The following is a 9,470-nucleotide window of genomic DNA, read 5'->3' as shown; positions in this document are numbered from 1 at the left end:
GCAAACATCTAGGGACCAAGGATTTCAGATGGATGGAAAAGCAAAAACAAAGCCTCTGACACTTTTGAGGAGAATGGGAAGGAATCTAAGGTGCAGGAATACAGTGCAGGAACTGGTATCAGATGAGGTGAGCATAAACCAAATTATTTTAAGGTTCTTTCAAATTTAAAATGTAACAAGTTTTAAAACAGATTTTGTAGACCATGGTAATAAGTTTGTATTTAACTCAAGATTCAGTGAAAAGCCATTAAGGATGCTAAATAGAGCAGGACATTATCTGAATAACATAGAAAATGATCTGGAAAATGAGCTGAAGGAGAATTAGCATGGAAGCAGGGGATTAATGAAAAAGCCATCACAGCCATCGATGTCATGGTACCCAGGACCAGGAAGCAGAGGGTAAGAGGCAAGAGATTAGTTTGGAGGTTACTGCAGCAATTCATTGGAGAAGGCAATGGCAACCCACTCCAGGACTCTTGCCTGGAGAGTCCCATGGACCGAGGAGCCTGGTAGGCTACAGTCCATGGGGTCGCTAAGAGTCGGACATGACTGAGCAACTTCACTTTCACCTTTCACTTTCATGCATTGGAGAAGGAAATGGCAACCCACTCCAGTATTCTTGCCTGGAGAATCCCAGGGACAGACGAGCTTGTTGGGCTATCGTCTATGGGGTCGCACAGAGTCGGACACGACTGACGTGACTTAGCAGCAGCACCAGCAGCAATTCATGCTAGAGATCATCCTGTCTTAGACTAGGTCAGTGGTTCTTCACTGGGTACAAAATTGCATCCATCAGGAGACAGGTAGCAATATCTGGAGACTTTTTTTTTTTTTGTCAAAACTGGAGAGACAATACTGACATCTAGTGGGCAGAGACCAAGGATGCTGCTAGACATGCTACAATACAGAAGATTGTGTCACTGAAAATAAGAAACATCTCGTCCATAATGTCAATGGTACCAAGGCTACAAGACCCACAGAATTGGCGGGGGGGGGGGGGGGGGGGGACAGAATTGGAGAAAGAGAAGTTTGAGATATATTTTAGTAAGTACAGACAGTGTGAACCAAAGAGGGTTACATAAAGTATAAAGTCTCAATGTTTGATCTGTATAACTGTGAGAGCAATGGTGTCAATTACCAAGATAGTGAAGACTTGAGGAAAAATGAGATTGAGAGGAGTTTAATCAAGTATTCAGTTTGAAGTAAACTGTGTTCAAGATGACTATTATTTAGATGGAGACTCCAAGTAGTTTAATAGATATAGAGGTTGAACTTTATAGGAAAACTCTGGACAAAAGTATAAATATGAGAGTTATAAGCATTTGAAATTTTACTTAAAGACATGGAATCGAATGAGATCGTATAGGGAGATAGGTGGGAAAGGAGATGAAAAGGTAAGGGAAGTGAATGAACGAGAAGGCAAGGGAAGAAAGCTCAGGTTTACACCTGAGGCACTCTCACTTTTCTAAAGACAGTTCAGAAAACTAGAAGGAACAATCAGAGAGGTAACAGAAAACCAGGAGTGTGGTATCATGGAAGCTAGGACAGGAAAGAAAAGTATTTCAAGAAAGAGGCAGTGGTTTGTGGTACAAATTCCACCAAAAGGCTAAACAGAATGGAAACCAATAGTATCCCTTAGCTCTGGCATCTTGGAGATCATTGTTGTTCAGTTGCTAAGTCATATCTGACTCTTTTGCAACCCCAAGGACTGTAGCCCTCTTTCCATGGGATTTCCCAGACAAGAATACTGAAATGAGTTGCCATTTCCTCCTCCAGGGGATCTTCCTGATCCAGGGATCGAACTCAAGTCTCTTGGATTGGCAAGTGGATTCTTTAACACTGAGCCACCAGAGCGTTTTTAATGGAGTCATGGGAATGGAAGCTGCTGTGAAATGAGGGAGGTGAAAAAACAGAGAGAGAAAATGCAAACAATTCCTATTTTAGGAATTGGAGTCAAAAATAAGGCAGCTGCTGGATGGAACTGTAGAGCCGACAGAGTTTGGTTTTGTATTTCTTAATGTGGAGATTGCTGATAGAAATGATCCAAGGAAAATGACATGGGAAGGGAACTGAAAAGGTGAAGTTCTTAAGAAAGTAGAAAAGAATGGGATCAAGAACAAAAGTAGAAAGTAAGTGAAAGTGTTAGTCGCTCAGTCGTCTGACTCTTTGCAACCCAATGGACTGTAGCTCGTCAGGCTCCTCTGTCCATAGGATTCTCCAGGCAAGAATACTGGAGTGGGTTTCCATTTCCTTCTCCAGGGGTTCCTCCTGACCCAGGGATCAAACCCAGGTCTCCTGCATTGCAGGTGGATTCTTTGCCATCTGAGCAGAGGAGTTGTCCATCAGTAGGAGTAAGGATACTTCTTCCACTGTAGTAAGAAAGATAAGCCCAGATATGGGTAGGTTGAGAAGATAAGAGAGTTTCCCTATAATGGCTTTTATTTTCTCCATGTTGTTTCAGTTAAAGAAGAAGAAGTAAACGGCTGGAAAGAGTAGGGAGGAGGAAGAGATTTGAAGAGGGATAATCCAAAGTGAGGATCCATCCTTGCCCTGAAGTTTTGACTATCCTCAGCACCATGGCTAAGTGTCCATAATATTAAAGACTTTTCACTGAAAACACAGCTATCTGAACCCACACGACTTAACCAAGTCATTGAGGATTATTGGAAATGATCTCACAGCAGAACAACTGGAATTACTAAAAACGCTTGCCCCCGGCCACCATTCTCTAATCAGCATGCTCGCTCACACCGCAAAGTGTTGTCAAACCCAAGTCCATGTGCTGGATGGACAGTGAGTCCAAACAAGCAAAAACATCAAAGTCTGGAGCAAAGAAAGGTTTAGTAGTCAAGGAGGCACCAACCCAGAAGACAGGAGATGTCGACTGTCTCAAAAGCACCGTTTCCTGGCCAGGTTGCAAGGTTTATAAAGGCAAAAAAAATAAAGGGGGGTGGGGAGGATTCTATATGATTTTAGTTTCCTGATAAGATACAGATGCAGACTTCCTGGAACTGCTTTTTTTGCTTCATGTGTCACTGTGGTGATTGTGACCGAACTATGTGTTTCTGTAAAGCAAACTATTAAATCATGGTCTTGTGATCCCTGAACTTCTTTCCAGGAGAGAGAAAAAGGCAATGGTTGTGGCATTTTATAATTTACTTAGAGCCTTGGTGATGGTTCGGGAGTTTCAGTTCTTAATTGGCCCTCCCTGTGTCATCAATTTTAAGTCGGTTTGGGGCCAGCTGGTTGAAGCCACAGGACATTATCTCAACAGTGTTGGGTCATAAATCAAGGCATTGGTTTAAGCTAACAGTCATGGAAGAGATTATGTTGGGCTTGCTTTTCCCTTGCTTCTGCATTCTCTCACTTTCCCAGGTAGTAACTTTGAATCTGCTCTTTGGAACTCAGGGAAGGTCTAGGAGATTAAAGCCTTTTTCTATAAACAAGAAATGGGGGATGCAGAGAGGCTTCTGACCCTGGGAGAACTCCACAGGGTCCAGTTCAGTTTTAAAAGGATTCTGTTATATATTTTTCAGCCTAAAATCTCAGTCTCTTTCCCTTCTCCCTCAGCTCTTAGTAAATGAACTTACCTAATATTTAACAATTCCTTCAATGTATTGCCACCACATCCACAAATCTGCCTGTAATTGCTTCCATCCTATTTTTGTCTTTACTCCTGTTACAGTGGCCAGCCAAAGATCAAACCCTCTATTTGTGCTCTAGATACAAAACACCCTGCCTTCCCAGCGCCTTTATTCCTTTATTTCTTCACGAAGTCACAGCTAAAGTCTTCAAAAGGCAGAGTTATCTGCAGATACCATATCATCCTGTGTTCACATCTTTACCTCTCACTCACCTCTCGATGTCCTCTAATCCAGCTTTCATCCCAGGATTCCCATTCCTCAGTTCACCAGTGACTTTGCGACTGTTGTTCAGTCGCTCAGTAGTCGTGTCTGACTCTTTGTGAACCCCTGGACTGTGGCCCACCAGGCTCCTCTGTCCTTGGGATTTCCCAGGCAAGACTACTGGAGTGGGTTGCCATTGCCTCCTCTCGGGGATCTTCCCCACCCAGGGACTGAACCCACATCTCCTGCATTGGCAGGTGGATTCTTTACCACTGAGCCACCAAAGAAGCCCTCACCAATGATTTACTTGTTGCTAATTTAAATGGACTTATTTCAGTAGCTATTATACTTGATCTCTTATCAACTCCCCACACTTTGATCACTTTGTCATTCTTCAAAAATTCTCTTACGTTGCCCCATCTAAAACTGTCCCCTCCAAGTTTTACTCCTGCGGTGCTGCTCCTTTGCAACCTCTTGTCCAGACTTCTCCATCTCCATCCAGACTTCAAGATGTTGGCCTTGGGCATGACTGTATATTTGGTCTTGTCTATCCTCATTTTACATCAGAGATAACAAATTGGCAACCTTCCAGCTCATCACCACTGTATGAAAAATAGTAAATATCCAACAGCTATGTGTTTGGATAATTAGTTACAAGACCAGAACTCAGTTAGGTTTAGGGTAAGGGGAAGAGGACAGAATGTGAAACTAGCCACTAAAGTAAGCCCCAAGACAAGAAACTCCTCCCCACGCCACATCAACAGCTTCTCCTAAGAGTTAACCTAAGTTACCTAGACTAATTGACGACAATTGTCCAACAATAGACACTTACGGATATCCTTGACATCTGGTGATTTTAAAATATGATCAGGAGGTTGTCTGGAGTATTTAGCCTGGGGTCTACAATCGAGATAATTGTACAGCTTAACTATATAGCCAAATAAAAGTTCTATTAAAACTCCCAATAAAATGAGTGTCAAATAAAGACGCTATCACCGATTTACTCACTTATTTCTCTTCTAAGATACAGTGATAGTTTTCTTGTTTACCTTTCTGATGCGAAGAGCTGACTCATTTGAAAAGGCCCTGATGCTGAGCAAGATTGAGGGCAGGAGGAGAAGGGGACGACAGAGGATGAGATGGTTGGATGGCATCACCAACTCCATGGACATGAGTTTGGGTAAACTCCCGGAGTTGGTGATGGACAGGGAGGCCTGGGGTGCTGTAGTTCATGGGGTCGCAAAGAGTCAGACATGAGTGAGTGACTGAACTGATCAATCTCGTAATAGTTAGCAGAGGAAAAGTAGAACCAAGAAAAGAGCACAGTCTGATTCACCTGCTTTCAGGCCAGCTTCATCTCAATAAAATTCTGATCTAAAACCAGCTGATGAGTTTAAAAAAAAAAAAAAATAGTCGATGAGAAGAGCTGACTCATTTGAAAAGACCCTGATGCTAGGAAAGATGAGGGCAGGAGGAAAAGGGGATGACAGAGGATGAGATGGTTGGATGGCATCACCGACTCGATAGACATGGGTTTGGGTGGACTCTGGGAGCTGGTGATAGACAGGAAGGCCTGCCATGCTGCGGTTCATGGGGGCACAAAGAGTCGGACACTACTGAGCGACTGAACTGAACTGACTGAAACTCATCCAGAAATAACTGGTCAGCCAAGACTTCGCTCTAAACAAATTCACTGGAGACCAGCTAATCAACAAAGTTTATCATTCACAAACTCATCCCCAAACAAATGTTTATTCAAGTTTATATGAAATCAACTTATCAGAAAAGAGCTTCCTCATCCAAAGCTCATCAAAACGCAGCTGTTTAGCCAGGACCTGGTTCTACACAAATTCACCCAAGACAGGCTGATCTGCAGAGAATTCTTTTGTCCAAAGAAGCTGTTCAGCAAGGAGCTACCTCAAACAGACTCACCCAAAACAAGTCAATACTCGTCCAAAACAGCTGCCTCTAAACAAACTCTCCAAAAACTATGAAAACATCAAAAAAGCATTTCCCTTTCCACAGCTGGTTGGAAATCAGTGATCAGCTAAGACCTGTATGTACAAAAAAACACTATTCAAGAATAGCTAATGAGCAAAGAACCAACCCATCTAAAATGCATCCCAAAATGGCTGTTTAATTAGGTGGTGTCTTACCATACAGTCATCTAAGAGTGGTTTGTTAGGCAAAGAATTGTCCTGACCAAAGCACTTCCTAAATCAACTATTCAATCAGGCACTTGGTCTCCAAAAATTCATATAAAGCTCTATAGTCAATCAAACTCTGATCTATCAAAGTATTTTCTAAAATCTGGTATTCAGAAACACTTTAAAACCTTAACCTTGCTGAAAGCCACCTCAAAACTGACCAAAAAAAAAGCTGATCACACCAAATTTTATCCAAGTCCACAAATCAACAAAAGACCTGGACAAACTCAATCTCATCAAAATGAAACATCTCCTCACCTGCTCCTCTATCAAAACCCACATCCAGATCTAACATTTTCATTTTCAAGCTCTCACCTTCAAACATAAACCTGTACTACCCACAGGAAATTAGGATATATGTTCAAAAACCTTCTGTAGAGCCATTTTTCTATGGAGTGCTTTGATGAATGAATGCCAAAAGGACAGCCAGTGAATTAAGTGTATCTAAAATTCTACTTCCCAGGTAGCACTAGTGGTAAAGAATATGCCTGCCATTGCAGGAGATTCAAGAGAAGTGAGTTTGATCCCTGGGTTGGCAAGATTCCCTGGAGTAAGAAAAGGCAACCCATTCCAGTATTCTTGCCTGGAAAATTACATGGGCAGAGGAGCCTTGTGGGCTACAATCCATGAGTGAGTGACTAAACACAAAAAATTATATTAGATAGGAAAAAATTATATAGGCTTATTACTAATCTCATTAAGTTTTTTCAGATTGGGTATTGGGAAAATATGTCCAGAATTCTTGGCAGAGTGGTTTGGCCATTGGTCATAGGTGATAAAGTTGGCAAGAAAATCTTAACTTCTTTTTGGAAGTAAATGAACTATCCACTTTGAACAGACATAATCTAAGGCATGTCTTTTTCTCTTAGTTTCTGCCCTGTTGCTCTGCCAAAAATAATCGAAATTCTACCACAATAGAGTGGATGCTTCCCAGGTGGCTCAGTGGTGAAGAAACCCACCACTCTGCCAAAATAGGAGATGCAGGTTTGATTCCTGGATTGGGAAGATCCCCTGGAGAAGGAAATGGCAACCCACTCCGGTATTCTTACCTAGGAAATCCCATGGACAGAAGGGAGCTGGGTGGGCTACAGTGCACGGGGTCACAAAGAGTCAGACACAACTGAGCGACTGAGTGGACAAAAGCAGGGTTGCGCACAGTGGGGCTTTCAGGAGATCCACGACACCCCTGAAGTTGGTGGATACACATCGTGTGCATGGCACATGTGCATCTTTCCTGAGGAGAAGGTGTCCATAAATCAGAGAAACTTAAACTAAAGCCAATAAGAGATACCAAGAAATGTCTAGACCTACAGGGCTAGGTGTTGCCTGTAGTTCACAAAATACTGTAATGAATCCTGATAGCCTAAGTCATTTAAGAAAAATAAATTACCTCTCTGTTTTTGCTGATGTCTCTCAGTTTTCAAAAGATTTAGGAATTTTCCCCTTTTATAGTACCTATTTCTTGACTCCCACCTCCATAATTATATTATTGCAAGTTATCACCTTTCAAAGTTAAAATTCCTTGTCTAAGAAAGTACTTTGCTTTCTTTATTTCCCACGTTTATTTTGGCCAAAACCTATGGGCTGCTCAGTTTACCTCTCTGTTTTTGCTGATGTCTCTGTTTTCGAAAGATTTAGTAATTTGCCTCTCTTATATTACGCATTTCTTGACTCCCACCTGCATAATTATATTATTGCAAGTTATCAGCTTTCAAAGTTAAAATTCCTTGTCTAAGAAAGTACTCCACTTTCTTTATTTCCCATGTTTATTTTGGCCAAAACCTATGGACTGCTCAGTTTCCAAGCTAGGGCATGTCCCATGATAGCATCTGGCATCTGATGTGCTGTCAGCTCCCTGAATCACCTGATGTCCAGACAGTCACACAGTGATTCAGCTGAATCAGCTAACCGCTGGCACCAAACTCCAGGCTGGCAGCAGAACCCAAGTCTCTTCACCTAAACCCAGGAACAACAGTGGCATAAAATTCAACTCTACTTCTTCCAAAAAGAAAAAAAAAATAAGGAAGCCCCTCCCCCTACACATTCACTGAAAATAATGCTCAGGAAAGAGTGGGCTTCCCAGTGTCACACCCTCCCTCCCACTCAGCGAGGATCAAATATTCAGCGTCCCCCCACAAAAGGTAAGCTCCTTAAGGGCAGGAATTTTTGCCACTGTTTTATTCCCAGAAACTGAAACAATTTGAGCAGAACATAGAGTGAATATACGCTAGTTGATGGGTTAGAAGAACAAATTGACAGAATAAAAGAATGAATGAATGTGTCTATGAAAGCCTGTGAGAACATACAGTTGCTTCCCTTGTACATCCTTCAGCCCTTATGGGTCATTGACCGTCTTAATATCACCCCATTTACCATGCTCTTCACTGTCCCATCAATCATATCTATCCTTCAATCCACTTGAAGCCCCATCTCTTCTCTGAACTCCATCACTCCAGCGCCCTACAGTATGTACCTCTGCAATTTATCCATCAACATGCAGTGACCCATGTGGTGCTCTGCAAAGACATTAACATAGAAGACACTGAAGAATCACAAGACAAGGCTCAGGAACTTTCCATCTAGTTCAAGAGAAACATACAATCAAGAAATAACGAAGGAGCTCTGTCTGATTGAGATGGAGATAGTGTCGATGGAGAGCCAAAAGAAGTAATATTAAGAGAAACAGACAAACAAAAATACTACAGGTGATTAAAATTAGGTATCTCGCCAACTCTGTCTTTCATCGCTGCCCTCACCTCATTTTGTTCCCGTGATAAGGAGCAATAACATCTCTCCTCCATCTATAAAAACTTGTTCTGCCTGGATGCTCTCCTTGTGTTCATAATGAATGAATACTTTTTATTCTTCAAAACCACCTCAGAGGTCACCACCTCTAGTAAGCCCTCTCTGCCCTCCTGCCCCCAACAAAATTAACCAAGCTTCCTTCCATCCCTGTGAATACTCCTAGGATTACACTTACTGCTTCTCAGGTGGCGCAGTGGTAAAGAATCCACCTGCCAATGCCCGGAGACCCAAGAAATGCAAGTTCGATCCCTGGGTTGGGAAGATCCCTTGGAGTAAGAAATGACAACACATTCCAGTATTCTTGCTGGAAAAATTCCATGGACAGAGAAACCTGGTGGGCTGCAGTCCATGGGGTCACAAAGAGTCTCAGACACAAGTGAGCACACACACATACATTATTGCACTTACCAAGGGTATACCTTTGTGTGTCCCCTATTTTTGTGTCCCCTATTCTTACCTGACAGTAATGAAAGTTGACTGTGTAATGAATAGTTACAGAAAAGCTTTGGGGAACAACTCATTGTCTCAGACATTCTATAGCCTGTGAGCATGTGTGCTAAGTAGCTTCAGTCATGTCCAACTCTGCGACCCGATGGACTGAGGCCTGCCAGGC

This window comes from Cervus elaphus, chromosome 6 (genome assembly GCF_910594005.1).
Source record: "Cervus elaphus chromosome 6, mCerEla1.1, whole genome shotgun sequence".
NCBI classification, from domain to species: domain Eukaryota; kingdom Metazoa; phylum Chordata; class Mammalia; order Artiodactyla; family Cervidae; genus Cervus; species Cervus elaphus.
This window is presented reverse-complemented; position numbering follows the sequence as displayed.